Source organism: Cetorhinus maximus, chromosome 5, assembly GCF_964194155.1.
Source record: "Cetorhinus maximus chromosome 5, sCetMax3.hap1.1, whole genome shotgun sequence".
NCBI classification, from domain to species: domain Eukaryota; kingdom Metazoa; phylum Chordata; class Chondrichthyes; order Lamniformes; family Cetorhinidae; genus Cetorhinus; species Cetorhinus maximus.
The window spans coordinates 31,532,952-31,554,815 of NC_135883.1; positions in this window are offsets into that span (position 1 = coordinate 31,532,952).

A 21,864-nucleotide genomic window follows, 5' to 3' on the forward strand; every position below is an offset into this window, starting at 1 on the left:
GGCCGGTTCTGGGGAAGGTGGGACCTGTACAAGCCAGACGGTCTACACCTGAACAGAACTGGGACGAATATCCTCGCAGGGAGATTTGCTAGTGCTGTTGTGAGGTGGGGGTTTAAACTAGATTGGCAGGGGTGTTGGGAATCTGAGGGCAAATTCAGTGCAGGGAACAGGAGATGGAGAATTAGTGAATGACTCTGAAAGACAGAAGAAGCTCAGATTAAAAAGTGTATAGCACAGGAATTTGGAAGTGTGAAAAGGTTTATGTGTAAATGCAAAGAGTATAGCAAATAAAGCCGATGAGTTGAAGGCACAGATAGATACATGGAAGCATGATATCATCGCTATCATGGAAATTTGGCTTAAAGAGGGGCAAAATGGCAGTTCAACATCCCTGGATATACAGTTTTCAGGCAGGATAGAGAAGGGGATAAAAATGTTCGGGGTGTAGCATGATTGGTTAAAGGAACAATTACAGCTGTGAGGAAGGATGATTTACTAAATGAAGCATCAAATGAGGCCATATGGGTTGAGCTCAGAAATACAAAAGGGGCAGCCACACTGCTAGGAATGTACTAGAGACCCCCAAATAGTGGAAGGGAGTTAGAAGAGCAAATGTGTAGGCAAACTTCTGAGTGCAAAAACAATAAGGCAGTGATTGTTAGAGACTTCAACTACCTTAATATCAGTTAGGGTATAAACAATGTGAAGGGCACAGAGGGCACACAATTCTTGAACTACATTCAAGAGAACTCTTTCAGCCAGCATGTAACAAGCCCAAAGAGAGGGGGTGCAATTCTCGATTTAGCCTTAGGAAATGAAGCTGGGCAAGTGGATGAAGTAGCAGAGGGGGACCATTTTGGAGATAGTGACCATAATACAGTTACATTTAGCATCATTATGGAAAAAGACAAAGATAGAACAGGAGTAAAAGTTTCTAAATTGGGGGAAGACAAATTTTACAAAGCTGAGAGGTGAACTGGTGAAAGTGGACTGGATAAAACTATTAGAACGGAAAAGGAGATTCTACAGGCACAGTGCAGATATGCCTTCACAAAGGAAAATGGTGGTACAGTCAAATCTAGAGCCCCCTGGTTATCCAGAAGCATACAGGGTAAGAGAAAGCAGAAAAGGAAAGCTTATGACAAACACAAAAAGCTCAATACTGTAGAAAGTCTAGAGGAGTATAGAAAGTACAGGGGTGAAGTGAAAGAGGAAATTAGGAAAGCAAAGAGAGGATATGGAAAAATATTGGCAGGTAAAATCAAAGAAAACCTATTAATGTTTTACCAGTACACTAAGAGCAAGAGAATAACTAAGGAAATGGTAGGGCTTATCAGAGATGTACATGGTAACATGGGCATTGATGCTGAAGGTGTGGGCAGGGTTCTCAATGAGTATTTTGTCTCTGTCTTCGCTAAGGAGATGGATGATGCAGACACTCTAGTTAAGGAGGAGGAGTGTGAAATATTAGATACAATAAGCATAATGAGAGAGGAAGTACTGGAGGACTGGCATCCTTGAAGATGGATAAATAACCAGGGCCGGATGGATTGTATCCCAGGTTGTTAAAGGAAGCCAGGGAGGAAATAACAGACGCTCTGAGAGTAATTTTCTAATCCTCACTAGATGCAGGTGAGATACCAGAGGATTGGAAGTCTGTGAACATTGCACCAATATTTTAAAAAGGGTGCGAGAGATAGGCCAGAAAATTATAGGCCAGTTAGTCTGACTTCGGTGATGGGGAAATCATTGGAAATAATTCCGAGACAGGATAAACTGTCACTTAGAAAGGCACATAATATTAATCAGTAATAGTCAGCATGGTTTTGTTAGGGGAAGATTGCGTCTTACTAACTTAATAGAATTTTTTGAGGAAATAAAAAGGAGGATTGATGAGGGTAGTGTAGTGGATGTTGTCTACATGCATTTGACAAGGTCCCACATGGTAGACTGGTCAGAAAAGTGAGATTCCATGGGTTACAGGGGAATGTGGCGAGTTGGATCCAAAATTGGCTCAATGACAGGAAACAAAGGGTAACGGTCGATGGGTGTTTTTCTGAACGGAAAGCGGTTTCCAGTGGTGTTCCACAGGGCGTAGTGTTGGGGTCCTTGCTGTTTGTTTGTTTATATTAATGATTTGGACTTTAATGTGGGAGGCATGATGGGAAATTCGCAGGTGGCACAAAAATTGGATGTTTAGTTGATAGCGAAGAGGATAGTTGTTGTCTCCGGAAAGATATCAATGGTTTGGCTGAGTGGGAGGAAAAGTGGCAAATGGAATTCAATCCCGAAAAGTGTGAGGCAATGCATTTGGGGAGGGCAAACAAAGCAAGGGAATACTCAGTAAAAGGGAGGATATAGGGAGGGGATGAGGAATGAGAGACCTTGGAGTGCATGTACACAGGTCCTTGAAGGTGGCAGGACAGATGGATAAGGCGATAAAGAAAGCATATGGAATCCTTTCCTTTATTGGATGAGGTATTGAATACAAAAGCAGGGATGTAATGATGGAACTGTACGAAACGCTGGTTAGGCCACAGCTGGAATTTTGCATACGGTTCTAGTCACCACATTACAGAAAGGACATAATTGCTTTGGAGAGATTTTCCTTAGAACAGAGGAGGCTGAGAGGTGGCCTAATTGAGGTGTAAAAAATTATGAGGGGCCTAGATAGGGTAGACAGGAAAAACTTGTTTCCCCTAGCTGAGGGGTCAATTACCAGGGGGCATAGATTTAAGGTGATTGGTAGAAGGATTAGAGGGAACATGAGGAAAAGCTTTTTCACCCAGAGGGTGGTGGGCATCTGGAATTGACTGCCTAAATCAGTGGTTGAGGATGAAATGCTCAACTCATTTAAAAGGTACCTGCATCTGAAGCGCTGTAACTTACAAGGCAATGGACCAGGTGCTGGAAAATGGGATTAAAAATGAACGGCTAGTTTCTTTTTTTCTCTTTATTTTGGCCATGCAGACACGGTATGCTGAATGGCCTCTTTCTGCGCTATAACTTTTCTATGGTCCTATGGTTCACAAAGTTGACACCTCATTTTTAGGTATGCCTGGTGCTGTTCCTGGCATGCCCTCCTCTACTCTCCATTGAACCAGGGTCAATCCCCTGGCTTGATGGTACTGGTAGAGTGGGGGATATGACGGGCCATGAGATCGTGTTCGAGTACAATTCTTTTGGTGCTGATGGCCCACAGCGCCTCATGGGTGCCCAGATTTCAGTTGCTAGATCTGTTCAAAATCTATCCCATTTAGCACGGTGGTAGCGCCACACAACACGACGGAGGGTATCCTTAATGTGAAGACAGGACTTTGCCTCCACAAGAACTGTGTGGTGGTCACTCCTACCAATACTGCCATGAGCAGATGCACCTGTGACAGGTAGATTGGTGAAGACAAAGTCAAGAAGGTTTTCCCCTCTTGTTGGTTCCTTCACCATAAGCCACAGGCCCAATCCAGCAGCTATGCCCTGTAGGGCAGGATGAGGTTTTCAACATCAAATAAAAATAAAATAAAGTTTTATCATTTTCACTTATAACATGTTTTATAACATTTTTCAAATCTTTATTTTTTTAAAAAAACTCTTCATCTCCCTGAGGTGGCTCTGTGCCTCAGGGAGATTCTCAAGCCCGCACTCGTACGCATGCGCAAAGTTTGCCCTTACCCTCCTCCACCCCCTGCACAGGCAGGGATGAGTGCTGCCACTTACTTTTCACGCTTGGCCCGCCAGTGTGAAATCGCCTTCCGGCCTCGATCGCGGGCGGCAGCCGGCTTCCCGACCGCCACCTCCCGCCCCGCTGAGCCTGCCCGCCGAGGTCAAAATTCTGCCCAGTAGGTGGCAATCAGCAGGCGGTTTCCTTGCCCGTGTCTGACCTGTTGCCATGAGATTTCATGGGGTCCAGAGTCAATGTTGAGGACTCCCAGGGCAACTCCCTCCCGACTGTGTACCACACTGTGCTGCCACCTCTAGTGGGTGCGATGCGGTGGCGATGGTGGTGTCTGGGACATTGCCTGTAAGGTATGATTCGGTGAATATGACTATATCAGACTAGTCTGTGGGACAGCTCTCCCACATTTGGCGCAAGTCCCCAGATGTTGCTAAGGAGGACTTTGCAGGGTTGACAGGCCTGGGCTGCATTATATCGAGTTTTCTATAGTGGTTTGATCCAACTGAGTGGCCTGCTAGGCCATTTCATTAATACCCCTCTGGCCAGCTGCCTGATCCCCAGAGAATGCCCACTAGAGCTCAGGTATTGTTGTGGGCAAAGTGGGGGATGGGGTGGAGGAATTTGGAGGAGTTCTGTGGGGGGTGGGGAGCAAGGAACCTAGAGGTCAGGGGCTCAAACTTCCAAGTGGAGCCCTTGGCTTCACAAAGACTGGTTCTCAAATTGCCCTTTTGGGCCTTCCTTGGCTATCGGGCAGGGTCGCCATGGCAATTGTTCCACCCAATAAACTGTTAAAGTTACCTTGGGACACCACCTGAATTAGGACCCTGATTATCATATGTTAATGAGGCACCTACATTATTCAGGCAGATTCCTCAAACAACTTATTCCAAATTGTTGCTAATTTATCAGATTTGTCTGCCATCCAGTACTGGATGAATGGAAATTTCCTCCATCTAATCATCGGAAGACTGCAGCCATTGTCTTTGGTTCTTGCTACACACTGCATTTCATAGGCACTGACTATATCCCTCTCCTAGCAACTGCCTGAGGCTGAAGCAGGCTTTTTGCAACCTAGCATCATACTTGCTCCTGCGATGGGCTTATAACCACATATCTGCACCAACATGCTTATTTCCCCCTCTGTAACATCACCAAACTCTGCCCCTGCCTCAGCTCATCTGCTGCTGAAACCATCATTCCTGCCTTTGTTACCTTCACTTGACTACTCCAATACATTCTTGTTTGACCTCCCACTTTCTACCCTCTGTATCTTGAGGTCATCCAAAACCCTGCAGACTGTCTACTAACTCATACCAAGTTCCATTCACTCATCACTCCTGTGATCACTGAACTACATTGACTCCCAGTCAAGCAAAGCCTCTTATTGTTGTTTTCAAGTCCCTCTGTAATCTCATCCCTCCATATCTCTGTACCTCCTCCAGCCCTACCACTTGGCGAGTTATCTGTGTTCCTTAGATTCTGGCTCCTTGAGCATCCCTGACTTCAATTGCTCCACCATTGATGGCTGCGCCTTCAGCTGTACAGGCCCTCATCTCTGGAACACCCACCGTAAACTTCTCTGCCTCTCTACCTCTCTTTCCTCCTTTAAGATGCTCCTTAAAACTGCCTATTTGACCAATCTTTTGGCCATTTTCTATAATATCACTTTATATGGCCTTAATACTCCAATGAAGAACTTTGGGATGTTTTATGACTTCAGAGGGGTTATATAAATACAAGCTATTGCTGTTATTATGGATACTAAAATCAGTATGGGGTTGTAACTCTTTCGAGTACATTCACAGTTCTTGATTTTTTTTTTCCAGGAGTGGGACATGAACCCACAACCTTCTGACTCAAAGGTGAGGGTGCTATGAACTGAGCCACAGCTGACACCTCAAGTATGGGGTTGTATTAGTACGGAGAATAGGCCTAGTCAATGTTACCTCCAATTCTGCCAGGTTTCCACCAGGTGTAGCGAGTTAAAATTCACCCTTATCCTAAATACTGATCAGTTGTGGTCCATTAACCTCCAATTCATTTTCACAAACTTTGGCAACCTGCACAATCTCACATTTGCTTTTATATGATTTGAATGTGTTATGAACTGCAGGGGGATTAATTTAAACAGTCTTGATTTCTCCTGTCACTAACGATTCGTAAACAGAAAGGTGTTTTTGATTTCTGATTTCCCCCATCATAAGTGGTGGCATTTTTCCCCAACCCTTCAGTTTGGAGTGATCCAATTCTCTATTAATAACCCCTCAGCAAATTTGAGATAAGGTAAAACAAGAGGGTTGGCTTATTTTTCACACACATAAAACACAGGAAAGGAGTTTTGCAACATCTGCCCCTTTTGGCACTCATACAATAAAAGAGGGATAAAGGAAAGAAAGGGGTACAGGGCAAGACCACAATGAAAATAAGAGTTATGGTTTCACTGAGTCCAGGGTCCAGAATCAAAAGTCCAGTGGTGTATTATTCAGAGGTTAGCAGGCTGAAACTGTTGCAGGGTGATCCATCTTTCCAGAAGCAGCCTTACCAGAAACGATCTTCAGCAAACCTTGAATAATAGAGTCATCACAGTTTTGTCAATTTCCTTGAAATGGCTCATTCAGGATAATGTGACTTGGGTGAAAAATTGCCAGCTTTTTCAATCCACTCACAAGTCAACTTGGCTTGAGACTCAAAGTCCACAAAATTGAGCTCCGTAGCACCCAGAGTTTTAGTGCCATTTGTGCTCACTTCTGGCATGGCTTGCACTGAACATCATCTCGGTGAGGGTGTTGCCCCAGGCATGAGGAGCATGCATGGAATTTTGCAGAGTGGGCAGATCGTGATGCCACTCAGCGTGTAACGCTGATTTGACGCCAGTGCTGCTATTGTGGCCTTTACCACTCCTGTTTACTCCCTCTTTGAAACACAGCTCAAACGCATGTGTCCAGCAGCAGGAAGTTCCCCCACACCAGCACAACTTAAAGGGACTGTCAATAACTTTCAGGCTAATTGCCTCCTAGTGGCTCTGTTTGAGTTTGTAAAAATGTTGGGTGTTTTGAGCAGTTAGCTACAGTCAGTGAAGTCTGCAGGGAGTCCTGCATGTGGGGAGGGTGTTGTTTATGATTTCAAGGGCCCTGGGCACACTACTTGCTACCAGTTATGGGTGGCATAGTGCAATCCTCCTTGGACTGCAGTATGAGAGGAAGATGGCGCAGAGATAGCAAATAGGAGGACATGCTGCTCCCAGGGGGGCAAAGAAAATGGATCCTTATCCCCATACTCTGTCCCGGGAGCACTTCCCTTAGCTCCACCTAAGACAGGTGCAAGTGTGTGTGTGCATGTGCGTGTGTGTGTGTGTTTGTTTGGAACCAGACATGCAGCTGCAGAGCAAAGCAAGGACATTGCTGCCATTGGATGTGAAAGCGGCAGTGGCCCTGAATTCCTTCATATTGGGAACCTTTCAGGCTGGCACAGGCAACATATTCAACATCTTCCAGTTTGCTCTCCACTGCAGCATTAGAGAGGTGACGGAGTCTGTTTATGCCAGGATAAGAACTTTGTTGTCTTCTCTTTACACAGAAAGATGCAGGTGGAGTGTACACATGGCTGTGCCAAGATAGCCAGGCTTCCATTCACGTGGCTTTGTGGGCACCACAGGTCAATAATGAGATGTACCAAAGACACAAAAGTTACCACTCGCTAAATGTGCAGCTGGTGTGTGACCAATCTCTGCACATCATGCTGATGAATGTTCGCTATCCTGGCAGCAGTCATTATGCCTTCATTCTGTGCCAGTCTGTTGTTCTCTCAGCAGCAGAGTCAAACCAGAATGTGGTTACAATGCAACATGTGCTCTACACATGACCCATGAGTTGCTGTCACAACCCAACTACATATGGCCAGAATTCATATAATGAGAGCCACTCTGCCACAAGAAAACTCATCAAACAGATGAAGAAATGGTTCCACTGCCTTAAATCATCTGAAGGAGCCCTCCAATACTCTCTGAAGTGACTGTCTTGGATAGTAGTGGTCTGCTGCATCCTCCATAACCCAGCCATTGTGAGCCCATAGCACTTGACGCCAGGATTTGGCAACCACCTCAGGAAGAGGAGAAGTGGGAGGAAGAGGAGGAGGAGCAGTAGCCTTGTGCTCCAATATAGTGCTACTCCAGTGGCTGCAGTAGAGTTTTTAGAAGGCTGTTAAATTTCAGTGAGGGAGACTGCAGATGGCCTCACAGGAAGTTGTTGAGCAGTTCTAGGCCTTGAGGGCTTGATAGCAGATTACATCTTCTCAGCGTAGGCGGCAGCCCTAGATCAAAGGCATCTACAAAAGAAGCATTCCCACCAAGGGAATGCACAAAGGTGATTATTTGAGTTTTATAGGGCATATTGGATGTTCCATTGGATTAAGTTGCTGAAGATTGTTTGTTTAGTGGTGGCTTTTATTTCAGGATTCTGACCAAGGGGACACTGTGATCATCCATAACTGAGGGATGGTAAGATGTGGGACTGTTGGGAAATGGGGATTGGGAATTGAATTTATAGGAACTGGAGGCAGAAAGTCCAGACCATGGACTGTCTCTTCCCTTCCTTCGTCTCCTTCTCCTGCTCTTGTTGTTCATGCTCCTTTGCCTCTTCTTCTTCCTGATTGGCTGGCTGAAAGACAACAGCTGGGACACTGGTAATGGTGAGAGCATGAATGCTGTCATATTGAGAGGAGAGGGGGGTACGTGCCCACTATTTCACCATTTTTCAAGGCTCTTCCTGCTCATTAAGTTCCTTTTTCATCCCTTCCAGCCCCTGCTGCATGCTGAATGGAACTTGCCTTTAAGAGCTGCATACTGACTATAAGTAGTGCAGGTTAACTTTAAGTGATATTGGTCTTGCATAAATTTGGAACTCCTGCTGAGGCGTGCAACCACTCAATACCATGTTTAGCACTGGACTGCATGCCACATCATTTAAATTAGTAGGAGCTCAAAGTTTACATGCTGTTGCATTAATTTGAACAGGCAATACCCGTGTATTGCAATCCCTGAGCTTGTTTTCAGCAGTAATTGGATTTTTAGCGCTATATAAATTACTGTTCACAATAATATTCTAAGTAGTATTTCACTTTTTTTTTTGAAAATTTCATCTAAATAGTCTAGTTTGTTTAAAATTTCTCACTCCATCCTCCGACACTAATGAATTAACTTGTACATTTTAAATCACTGCGGGGAAACTAATACCAGAAATCTCTTTCTAGTCCCAAAGTTTCTGTGATCTAGCCCTTTTTGGACCATGGCAGCCACCTGGATGTAGTCTGCGGCTGTCTGCTATACGCACCATTTCAAATCATTTTTAAAAAGTCCACTTTGATTAGTTTTACTTCAGAGGCCTGATTCTAATCAAGGCTTAATTATGTGATGCGTAACTCCAAAAGTTGCAAAGATAAAGTAACTGTGGATACTGTGTTTAATTTACATCAAAGTGCTAAGTTATCACTGCACCTGCAGAATCTGCAGGATCAAAAAAGCACCTGTTGGATCCCTTGCACTCTGCTAATATGTTCCTCTCGTAATGAATAAAGCATGATTGTCACTTCCCTCTGTTCCTATTAGCCGTATCCCACTTGGCCAGTACACCAAGCTTGGAATCCTTTTGTTTATATACAGTTTGGAAATTAAATTCTTAAATCCCTTGGAAAGGTTTGACCAGCTACTTTAATAGGAAGAATATCATACAGATTTTGAGTATTGAGGAATGCATATTAACTCATTCTTGAAGGCTGGAAGCAATTTGCAGTGTGTGAAATTATTACTGTGCACAATTTATTCTCCATTTGATCTGCATTATGACAGTCAGGAAATTGTGCACATTGTAAACCAGTGTCTGGATTTTCACTCTTTAAGATTAATGTTTCTTGGGTGTTACAAGAATTGATTTCTTGGGTTGAATTTTCCAGGCTCCATTGTGGACGGGGTTGGAGGTGTGGGTGCCAGGAAATAGTGAGTAGCCAAAGCACCCCCCAGTGCAAAGGAAACTTCCCGGGTTGGGCTAGGAAGTGGGTCAGCTCCAGAGAGCTGAGCAGCAAGGCCTCAATTAGGGGCGCTTTTATGGCCTTTCCACCACTTTGCCAGCAGTGGAGTGCCCCCTGCACCCCACCCCAATCCCCACCAGTTACAGAAGTCACCAGCTCAATAGAAGTGGCTAACCTGCAGCAGGACATCAGAGGCAGAGACCCTACGCCACTATAGGATGAGGCTGGTTTATAAAAGTCTGCAAGTGTGACTAAGACCAATCCAGTGGAGGAGTTTCCCCATCAACCCACTTAACGTAACAGTCTGGGCTCCAGTTTTTTAATCCTTGATGCCTCCACATTGAGGTGTCCTCATGGTCTTCAACATGCCTCAGCAGCGCCAACCTCTCCTGGTGGGTTTGCCGAGGCTCCACTTCCTCAGCTGAACTGGTGCTGAAACTCTCATCCAAGCCTTGGTCACCTACAGACTACAATGCTCTGGATGGCATTCCATCCTCCACCCTCTATATAATTCATGTCATTCAAAACTCTGCTACCCCTATCCTTTCCCTAACCAAGTCACGCTTGTCAATCATGCCAGTCTTCACTGACCTACATTAGCTCCGGGTTTCTGAACGCTTCAAATTTAAAATGCTCACCCTTTATGTTTATGCTGGCTTGATTGGGCCAGCAGTATCAAGAGGTCCTCCTGCTGTCCTTAATTGGATGGCAAGATCAGAGGCAGATTTGCCTCTGATGTCCCCCCTAATTTGGAGGACACCTGCAGGTAATTTGCTCTGATGGTCTCACTCCTGGCAAGTGTGGACTTGGGACCATGTTTGGTCTTGACATCAGGATCCTAAAGCCTGCGGTGAATTTCTTTCCTGATCATCGTGAAGAATGCCAATGCAGGGGAGCAGAATTGTTTTTCCACTTTCAGGACTAGCTAGCATTTTACACTTCCAAATGTAGATTTATAGTGACTGGAGACCAGAGTGAAAAATAACTGCATCTTACGAACATATGAACAAGGAGCAAGAGTAGGTCATTCGGCCCCTCAAGCCTGCTCTGCCATTTAATAAGATCATGGCTGATCTGATAGTAACCTCAAATCTGCATCCTGCCTACCCCCGATAACCTATCACCCCCTTGCTTACCAAGGATCTATCCACCTCTGCCTTAAAAATATTCAAAGACTCTGCTCCCACCACCTTTTCAGGAACAGAGTTCCGAAGACTCACGACCCTCTGAGAGAAAAAACTTTGCTTCATCTCTATTTTAAATGGGCGACTGCTTATTTTTAATCAGTGACCCCTAGTTCTAGATTCTCTCACAAAAGGAAACATCCTCTCCACATTCACCCTGTCAAGTCCCCTCAGGGTCTTATATGCTTCAATCAAGTCGCCTCTTACTCTTCTAAACTCCAGTGGATACAAACTTAGCCTGTTCACCTTTCCTCATAAGGCAACCCGCCCATTCCAGTTATTAGTCTGGTAAACCTTCTCTGAACTGCTTCCAATGCATTTACATCCTTCCTTAAATAAGGTGCTCAATACTGTACACAGTACTCCAGATGTGGTCTCACTAGTGCTTTGTATAACTGAAGCATAACATCACTACTTTTGTTTTCAATTCTCCTTGCAATAAATGATAACATTCTATTAGCTTTCCTAATTACTTACTGCACCTGCATACTAACCTTTTGTGATTCATGCACTAAGACATTCAGATCCCTCTGCATCTCAGAGCTCTGCAATCTCTCACCATTTAGATAATATGCCTCTCTTTTATTCTTCCTTCCAAAATGGGCAATTTCACATTTTCCCACATTATACTTCATTTGCCAGATCTTTGCCCACTCACTTAACCTATCTATAGCTTTTTGTAGCCTCCTTATGTCCACTTCACAAATTGCTTTCCTACCTATCTTTGTGTCATCAACAAATTTAGCAACCATCCCATCCACCCCTTCATCTAAGTCATTTATATAAATTGTAAACAGTTGAGGTCCCAGCACTGATCTCTGTGGCACACCACTCGTTACATCTTGCCAACCTGAAAAAGACCCATTTATGCTTATTCTCTGCTTCCTGTTAGCCAGCCAATCTTCTATCCATGCCAATGAGCTCATCCTATAACATGAGCTTTTATTTTCCACAATGACCTTTGATGTGGCACTTTATCAAATGCCTTCTGGAAATCTAAGTACAGTACATCCAATGGTTCCCCTTTATCCACAGCACATGTTACTTCTTGTGCCTCTATCTTAACTTCAATCTCAGTTTATCCCTTTGCTCTCAGAATGTTGTCAGACAAAAGAACCATTTAAATTGCTTCCATAAATCAGTACCATGAGGTCCTACCAGGGATTATGCAAATACTTCACACCCAAATGTCCCCATTTCCTTCTTTCCCTGATGGAAAATATGCATGTGTGGGACTGTCATCACTGGTTCCATTCTTAAATTACGTCGTAGTCAGATTACCCCCAACAGTGGCTTCTCTTCCTTCCCTGACAGTGTTCCCTCAAAGATCCATCCTTGGCGGCCTCCTCTTCCTCAACTATATGCATCCTTGGGAGACATTACCTACAGACATGGGATCAGGTTTCACATGTACATCGACGATGCTCATCTCTATCCATGATCTGTCTGTATAATATGGGATTTAAGGGAAATTTATTTACCTAGGGAATGTTTAAGATGTGGAATTTGCTACCTCATAGAGCAGTTGAGGTGAATGGCATTTATGAGGGAGAAAGGAAATGAAGGTGTTGCTGATAGGGTTAGAAGAAGTATAATAGGAAGAGGCATGTTTGGAACAATAGCATAGGTTAGTTGGATCAGATGGCCTGTCTCTGTGTTATGATCATATCACTCCAACAACAACGTCCAGTAAAACATTGGAAAACCACAGCCATTGTCTGCACCTCCGTCACAAGCTCTGTGCCCGAACATCATATGCCATCTTGTGTTCCGGCCACTGTCTCAGGTTAAACAAGACTGTTGGCAACTTTGGCATCCTGAGCTTCCAAATCAATGTGCTCTTCATCGTAAATGATATTTATTTCCATCTTCATAATATCACTGACTCTGCCTCTTCCTCAGCTGAACTGCTGCTGAAACTCTCATCCAAGCCTTGGTCACCAACAGACTACAATGCTCTGGATGGCATTCCACCCTCCACCCTCTATATAATTCATGTCATTCACAACTCTGCTACCCCTATCCTTTCCCTCACCAAGTCACGCTCATCAATCATGCCAGTCTTCACTGACCTACATTAGCTCCCAGTTTCTGAATGCTTCAAATTTAAAATGCTCACCCTTTATGTTTTATTCCCTCCTTAGCCTTGTCCCTCATTATCTCTGTATTTCTGAAACTCCACCAGCCCCTCAACCTCCTCCAAACTCTGATTCTTCAACTTTGGCTTCCAAAGCATCCTAACTCTCTTTGCTGCACCATTTGCAGCTGTGCCTTCAGTTGACTAAGCCTCATACTGTAGAATTTCCTGTACAACCCCCTTCACATCCCTCACTTACTTATACTCTACTCTAAAGGTTTCACCCCTTTTAATAGCTTTGGATCCATTGTTTTTGATTATGCCTTAGGATGTATTTCTATGTGAGAGATGCAAAATCAATTCAAGTTTATGTTGAGTTAACTAGCAAAGCATTGCTTGGTTTTGTTCATAAGCTGCTTTGTTTTGTGCTTGACAAGACTAAAAAGACAGCTCAAAGTATAATGAAAGCTACTCGGATCATGTACCATTGTAAAAACAAAGAATGCACACACACTAGGCCACTGGAGAGATACTTACTAAACACAGGAGATAGATTGACTCTGCTATCTGTCCGACTGACAGTGCAGTGGTTATTATTTCTTGCTGTCAGCCTTTCAGCTGACTTCTGAGATTTATCAACACCAAGGAGCTGGATGTCTCCTGGATGTCCAGACATGGCTAATGAATGGGCCATTGTTTGGATTCTATGCAAAAGAACTGTTCATCCTACATTTAAATCACCTCTCACCTGCGTATGAGTGGCGAACCTGTCATGGGGCTGCCCAGGGAGACTACTCTCTTTTAGGCAGATTTCTGCCCAAAACACATACCAAAAATAAATGTCCCACTTATTTTTCGGTCCACAGAACCCTGAATGACATATGAATCAATCATATTTAATAGGCTGAACAACTGAAGCATGAAGCTGGAGGTGCCATTTGCACATGATTATTTTGATAAGTAGCAGCAACGTAGGATGGCATTTTATGCTCTTCCCTGTGGTGAGATTGGAGGCAGGGAGGGCATTTAATTGGGCAGTAGGGTGCCAGGTGGGAACCCTGCCACCTTCCCGCCTCCACCTTGATTAAGTCCATGTGGGGTGGTCAGTGGACGGCTTACCTGCCCTGCAGCCATTTGAAGCCCATAAAGGGCAATTAGTGCCCTGTTAAGGTCCTCTTACAGCCACCACTGGTATTAAATCAGTAGCAGGTGGGCCTGTCGCCACAGGAGGGGGAGGAGGCAAATGCAAACCAGTGCGAGTTGCTTGTGGTTTCCTGGGGGGGGTCCCTCATTCAAAGGCACTCAGTGCCCGACTGAGGCACCCGGCATCGGGAAGTGGGGGTTGGGATGGCGGGTGGCGCTAAGAGCCACGCACCGGTACTTGTTGCCAACCCCCCACCCCCCTACAACCCCTCCCTTGTGACCCCCACCTTGCTAAACCCATCCTGCCTTGTCACCTCTGCCCTGGGGAGCTTCGTGATTCTGGGCCTCCAGTGGGTGCCATTGCAATGGCAAGGCTGAGCTAGGAGCTGCTGGCCTCTGACTGGCTCGCAGTTCTTGGTCGGCAGGACATCCCGCCCCCCTGGATCTTGATCCCACGGAAGGCCCGCTGGTGACCTCTCAACTGTCTAATTGGCACATAATGGCAGCCGGCCTTCCCAGGAGTCAGCAACGTAGGTCCCTTGCCGGCTCTCCAGCCAACGGCCGAGACACCTGTTGCTTCCATAAAATTCCCCCTGTAATTTCACTGATGTACAATATGAGATCAAAACAAAGATTATACATGGATGTTCATCTATAATTTTGTGCTGCTGAGTGCTGAAGAAGGAGTGCACTTTAAATGAGCTCTGACAAGTGGCCAGAGCAATTGATCTAGGCAAATGTTGTGCAACACATATCATACCAAGGGAAAACTAAAGTTAAGACCAATCAGCTCCAATTGCAAGTGTTATTACCATGCTAGAGAGTAACTCCATATGGGTGATTGTCCAGCAAAGGGAAATAATGATGTGTGTGTGTGTGCCAAGTGCAGTCATTTATTCTGGTGCTGTCAGTCATCCAACTATAAACCTCCGTATAAACATCCAGTGAAAATCATGGCCTATGTACTTAAACCCATAAAAATACAAAACCACATAATGTGCAGCTTGTTACTGAAATAGAAACAACTCTGATGACACATATATTTTTTTTTTTTGTAAAAATATACTTTATTCATAAATTATCTTCAATCACATTTCAAACCATTTCAAAAACAACATTACAAGGGTACAATCCAGGTTAAACTTTTACAAAATGTATCACCAGGTGCATCAGTACAAACAATATTACAATCATTAACAGCCTTTCATTTTGATCTGTACAGCCCGAGGGGCTCTAAACAGTTCCCAGTCTCTCGGTGCGCTGTGGTAGAAAGGTCTTAGACAGCGACCCTTCCCCATTGCGCCTTTGCGGCAGCTGCCCCAAGCTTTAGTGCGTCCCTCAGCACGTAGTCCTGGACTTTGGATTGTGCCAGTCCGCAACAATCGGTCGGGGACAACTCTTTGTGCTGGAAGACCAACAAGTTTCGGGCAGACCAAAGCGCGTCTTTCACCGAGTTGATGATCCTCCAGCTGCAGTTGATGTTTGTCTCGGTGTGTGTCCCTGGGAACAGCCCGTAGAGCACAGAGTCCTGTGTCACAGAACTGCTCGGGATGAACCTCGACAGCAACCACTGCATCTCTCTCCAGACTTTCTTTGCAAAGGCACAATCCACAAGGAGGTGGACAACGGTCTCTTCCCCACCACAGCCACCTCGAGGGCAACGTGCAGAGGGGGTGAGCTTCCTGGCGTGTAGGAAGGATCTGACGGGGAGGGCCTTTCTCACCACCAGCCAAGCTACGTCTTGGTGCTTGTTGGAAAGTTCTGGCGATGAGGCATTCTGCCAAATGACTTTGACAGTCTGCTCGGGGAACCATCCCACAGGGTCCACCCTCTCCTTATCCCTCAGGGCCTCTAGGACGTTACGTGCTGACCACTGCCTGATGGACTTGTGGTCAAAGGTGTTTTTCTGCATAAATTTTTCCACCAGGGACAGGTGGTACGGCACGGTCCAACTACTTGGAGCGTTCCGCGGCAGCGTGGCCAGACCCATCCTTCGCAACACCGGGGACAGGTAGAACCTCAGCACGTAGTGACACTTGGTGTTTGCGTACTGAGGGTCTACGCACCGCTTGATGCAGCCGCACACAAAGGTGGCCATCAGTATGAGGGCGATGTTGGGCACGTTTTTTCCCCCTTTATCTAGAGGCTTGTACATCGCGTCCCTGCGGACACGATCCATTTTCGACCTCCAGATAAAGCGGAAGATGGCTCGAGTGATCGCCGTCGCGCAGGAGTCTGGAATGGGCCAGACCTGCGCCACGTACAGCAACAGCGAGAGTACCTCACACCTGATGACCAGGTTCTTACCCGCAATGGAGAGGGAGCGTCGCTCCCACATGCCCAGTTTCCTCTTCACCATAGCCACTCGCTCCTTCCAGTTTCTAACGCATGCCCCGGTCCCTCCGAACCATATCCCCAGCACCTTCAGGCCGTCAGCCCTGACAGTGAAGGGGACAAAGGATCGGTCAGCCTAGTTCCCAAAGAACATGGCCTCGCTCTTCCCACGATTTACCTTGGCTCCCGAGGCCAGTTCGAACTGGTCGCAGACGTGCATCAGTCTGCGCACCGACAGCGGATCCGAGCAGAAGACGGCGACGTCGTCCATGTACAGGGAGGCTTTTACCTGAGTGCCTCCACTGCCTGGGATCGTCACTCCTCTTATGCCCGGATCCTTCCTGATGGACTCGGCAAAGGGTTCTATGCAGCACACGAAAAGGACAGGCGAGAGAGGACAGCCCTGCCTGACTCCAGATTTAATCGGAAAGCTATCTGTTTCCCACCCATTGATTGAGACTGCGCTACTGATGTTAGTGTAGAGCAGTTGGATCCAATTTCGAATTCCCTCCCCAAACCCCATTTTGGAGAGCACATCCCCCATGTAGGTGTGCGATATTCTGTCAAAGGCCTTCTCCTGATCCAAGCTGATGAGGCAGGTATCCACACCCCTGTCCTGTACATAGGCAATCGTATCCCTGAGCAGCGCCAGGCTGTCAGAGATCTTCCTGCCTGGCACAGAGCAGGTCTGGTCAGGGTGAATCACCAATTCCAGAGCGGATTTGACCCGGTTGGCGATGACCTTGGACAGAATCTTATAGTCCACATTCAACAGTGAAATGGGTCGCCAATTTCTAATTTCCTCCCTTTCCCCCTTGTGCTTGTAGATGAGGGTGATGATGCCTTTCCTCATGGATTCTGACATGCTGCCGGCCAGGAGCATACTCTCGTACACTTCTAGCAGGTCTGGGCCGATCAAGTCCCACAGAGCCGAATACAACTCCGCCGGCAAGCCGTCGCTTCCGGGGGTTTTACTCTTCTCGAAGGACTCGAGGGCCTTAGTCAGTTCATCAGGAGTTAGCGGTTTGTCCAGGCTCTCCCGCGTACTGTGGTCTAAGACCTCCGTGATAGAGGACAGGAAGGACTGGGAGGCCGTGCTGTCCGTGGGCTTCACGTCATACAATCCGGCATAAAAGGATTTGCTGATCCTCAGAATGTCGGACCGTGATGACTTTACTGAGCCGTCTTCTTCCTTCAGGCTGCTGATCACAGAGCGCTCTCTGTGTACCTTTTGGAAGAAGAAACGTGAGCACGTCTCATCCTGCTCCACGGAGCGGACCCTGGAACGGAAGATGATCTTGGAGGCCTCCGAGGCAAAGTGCGAGGCTTGCTGGCCCTTCACCTCTTGGAGCTCCTCCTTGACATCGACCCCCATCGACTGCAGCCGGAGCAGATTCTGCATCTTTTTCTGGAGTCGGGACATTTCCCTCTGTTCCTTTCTAGCTTTCTGGGTGCCTTTGCGGATGAAAAACCTCTTGATGCTTCCCTTGATCACTTCCCACCAGTGCGTCAGGGACTCAAAGAGGGGTTTCACGGTTCTCCAACCTTCGTAATCCCTCTTGAGCTCCTCAATGTTCTCTGGGGTCAGCAGTTGCACATTTAGCTTCCATGCCCCCCTGCCCACCCTCAGGTCCTTCTCCAAGTGGCAGTCCGCCAGTAGGAGGCAGTGGTCAGAGAAGAACACCGGCTTGACCTCGGTGGATCTGACTGTGAATGCACGGGACACAAACAGGAAGTCTATCCTGGAACGAATGGACCCGTCTGGCCGCGACCAGGTGTATCTACGCTGCGCTCCGTCTGCAGGGTTGCTGAAGACGTCGTGCAGCTTGGCATCCTTAACTGTTTCCATCAGGGATCTGGACGTAGCGTCCAATCTGCTTCCGGCCCTGCCGGATCGTCCAGCCGCATCGATGATGCAGTTGAAGTCCCCGCCCAGAATGACCGGCCTGGAGGTCGCCAGCAGCAGTGGGAGCTGCTGAAAAACCTCCAGCCGCTCAGCCCCTTGTGCCGGGCCGTACACGTTAATTAACCGGAGTGGAGCGTTCTTGTACATTACGTCTGCTACGAGGAGTCGCCCGCCCACCACCTCCTTGACCTCGGAGACGGTGAAGTTGCCTCCCCGCAGCAGAATACCCAGGCCGGAGGAACGAGAGTCGTTTCCGCCCGACCAGATCGATGGCCCGTGGGACCACCATCGTGACCATTGCCTGTAGGAGCTGAGGTGCGGTATCGCACACTCCTGCAGAAACAACAGGTCAGCTTTGACCTTGGCTAGGTAGTCCAAGGTCGCAACACATCGCGTAGTAGATTTAATGCTACGCACATTTATGGATACAATCTTTAAACCCATTTTAAAGCATTTATTCTCCTACCAAACCCACTGTCTCTGAGAGTCCCAGACCTTTAGTCTGCTCCTTCATACCCGTAGTGAGCTCAAATTCCTTCACTTTGGATGGGCTGAGGTAGATCTCCTTGGCCGTGTTCTGCTCCAGTGGCATCTGGAGGTTCACGTAGAGAGCGGGTTTTGAGATGACCTTTGCTGGAGAAGCTTCTCCAAAACTCACCCCCTCTGGGGTGTTGCTGTTCCCGGCTTCCTGGAGCTGGGGTGCGATGATTGCCTCACTGCTCCCAGATTCCAGGGGCTGTGGTGCACTGGCCTCCTCAGGTTGCAGGCAAAGTTGGGGTGCGCTGGTCTCCTTGTTGTCTCCAATTTTCTGGAGCTCGGGTGTCTCGTCCTCCAACGCCCTGGAGCTTTGCCGCCTCTTCTGTCGGTGCCGCTCTGGCACTTCATCATCCGAAGAGCTGCTGCCCTTGTCATCCGTGTCGGATGGGAGACGCCTCTTGCCGCTTCTCTGGGAAACGCCTTTGCTTCTTCTTCGCTCCCTCTTACTTTTCTTGTTCTTCACCGTCCGCCACTCCCCCTGCTGCTTTTCCACTGCTGCCTCCTCCTCCATTGATTCGCTGTCCTGAGGACTGGGAGGTTCAGGGGGTAGTGCTGTTGCTTGGCTCTCTGTTGCCTCAATCTCTTTCTCCACCTTGTCTCTCTCTGTGTCCTCCTTTGTCCCGTTGAGCTCCCTGGGGGCCTTGGTGGTTGGAGTGACACGGAACATTTCTTCTGCTTCCCCCTGGTCGGCTTTGGCTGCCTGTGCGTAAGTACGGCAGCGTTTGGGGCAGGTCCTGTAGAGGTGACTTGCCTCGCCACACAGGTTGCAGCACTTGGCCTGTTTGCAGTCTTTTGTCTGGTGCCCTTCCTGTTTGCAGATCTTGCAGAGGGAGGCGCTGCAGTTGGCCGCCACATGACCAGCCTTGCCGCATGAGCGACAATGCTTGGGTTGCCCAGCGTAGACCAGGTAGCCACGGTTTCCCCCGATAGCGAAACTGGAAGGAGGGTGGAAAATGGCTCCCTTACCATCGGTCTTTAGCGTGACCTTAAACAGGCGTTTGCCTGTCCAGATCCCCAAGTCGTCTCGAATCTCGGTGCCGCTCCCCACCTTATCGAAGTACCTGGTGAGGAAGGTGACCACGTCGGCGACAGGGACGAAGGGGTTGTACACATGCACCATCACCTCACGTTCCCGTTGCAACGGATGACACATATATATTCACTATATCGGAACAATACACCCTCGGTTCAGTTATCAGCAATGAACTGATGACAATGACGTATTTCCAGGTTGTACCCATTCAAGTCATTCTTGATTCTGCTGTCCGTGGGACATTACTGCTGAGTCTAGTTTCGTTGAATGTCACAGCATCTTTCAGTTGAGGAGGCCATTTGGCCCATTTTGCACCTGCCAGTTCTTCAAAGAGCTATCCATAAGTCCCACTTCCCTGCTTTCCTCATAGCTCTGCATTTTTTTCCTTTTCAAGTATGCAACCAATTTTTTTTTTGAAAGTTTCTATTGAATTTGCTGCCACCAACTTTTCAGGCAGTGCATTACAAATCAGAACACACCGAATAAATATCTTCCTACTCATCTCCACTCCAGTTCCTTTGCCAATTACCCTGAATCTGTGTCCTCTGGTTACCAACATTTCTGCCACTGAAAACAGTTTCTCCTTATTTACTCTATCCATACCGTTCATGATTTTGAACACCTTTATCAAATCTCTCTTTAATCTTCTCAATCCTAAGGAAAACAATCCTAGTTTCCATATGACTGATGTCTCCCATCCCTGGTACTATTCTAGTAACTCTCTTCTGCAATCTCTCTAAAAACTTGACATCCTTCCTAAAATGTAGTGCTCAGAATTGGACATAAATTGGTTCCAATTTGTCCATGATTTTGTAACTAAATGCAGGATGGACTTGCAAAATTACCTGTACCTACTTTGTAATTGTTAGATTTGGCTGAACAGCCAAAACACCAGTGATCTTTGTTGTTGGTTTTGAATTTCTGCCACATTCAGATCCAGTTAATTCCTTATGATACAAAGACGCTTTTTACAGCGCTGGGTAATTATTTATTTTTTTTGTTTGTATCATGCCCAGCCAAAAGAGGGATTTTTCAGATGGCGGGGTTTCCTGCCTGCCACCCAAAGAGCCAGCGGGGGATGCATTACTGCCAATACTGGCTCCAAGGAGCACTAATTGGCTGGCGGTGGGACTTCTGCCACTCTTCGGGAAGAGGTCCCGACTCAGAGAGCTGCCTGCTTATCTGATTGGCTGGCAGCTCTACAGTCCCAGCAGTGCCTGGAGCATGCTACAAGCAGTCCCCAGAGTTAAGACCTGGAGTCCAGGACCAGGTAAGTGTGGGGGTCCTAGGGCGGGGAAGAGGAGGTGAGGCCCCAGGGGGAGTGTTGGGCAGAGGGGGAATGGGGTGTTGGTCGGGAGCCTGTGGGTTTGCAGGGAGCACCCGTGGAGGCAGGCCTTGTGGGGTGTCGGGGGTGTGGCGGGGGGGGGTGTGGGGGGGGGGTGCCTGATATTGAAAGCAGGTTATTGATTGAGTGCCCCCCGCCTCTGCCACCTATCGGGCATAAACAAGGTCACTTTTTGGGCAATCCCCCCTGCTCCTGAACTCCTCCCGTCAGCCTGAAAATTGAGACCGGGTGGGAAATGGCCTTTAAGTGGCCAATAATTGGTCACTTCATGGCCTTAATTGGAGGGCAGGCAGGCCAGCATGGGCCTCACCCATCCCAGCGAAACATGTAGAGAGGTCAGGGCTGGCGGGTAGGCAGTGGGAAGGCCACACAGGTCCCCCACCAGCCTGCAAACCCACTGGCAGGGGACTGTAAAATTCAGCCCTAGGCCTCCAAGGTGCCACACTCGGTCAATTGGGCCGCTGATGTCAAGGGCCATCACTCTCATCTCACCTCCTGAATTCAGCACTTTTGTCCATATTTGGACAAAGGCTGTAATGAGGTCTAGAGCTGAGTAGGCCCTGGTGGAAAGGTTAACTGTTGGAATGGGAAGGAGATTAGGAATTAGAAAA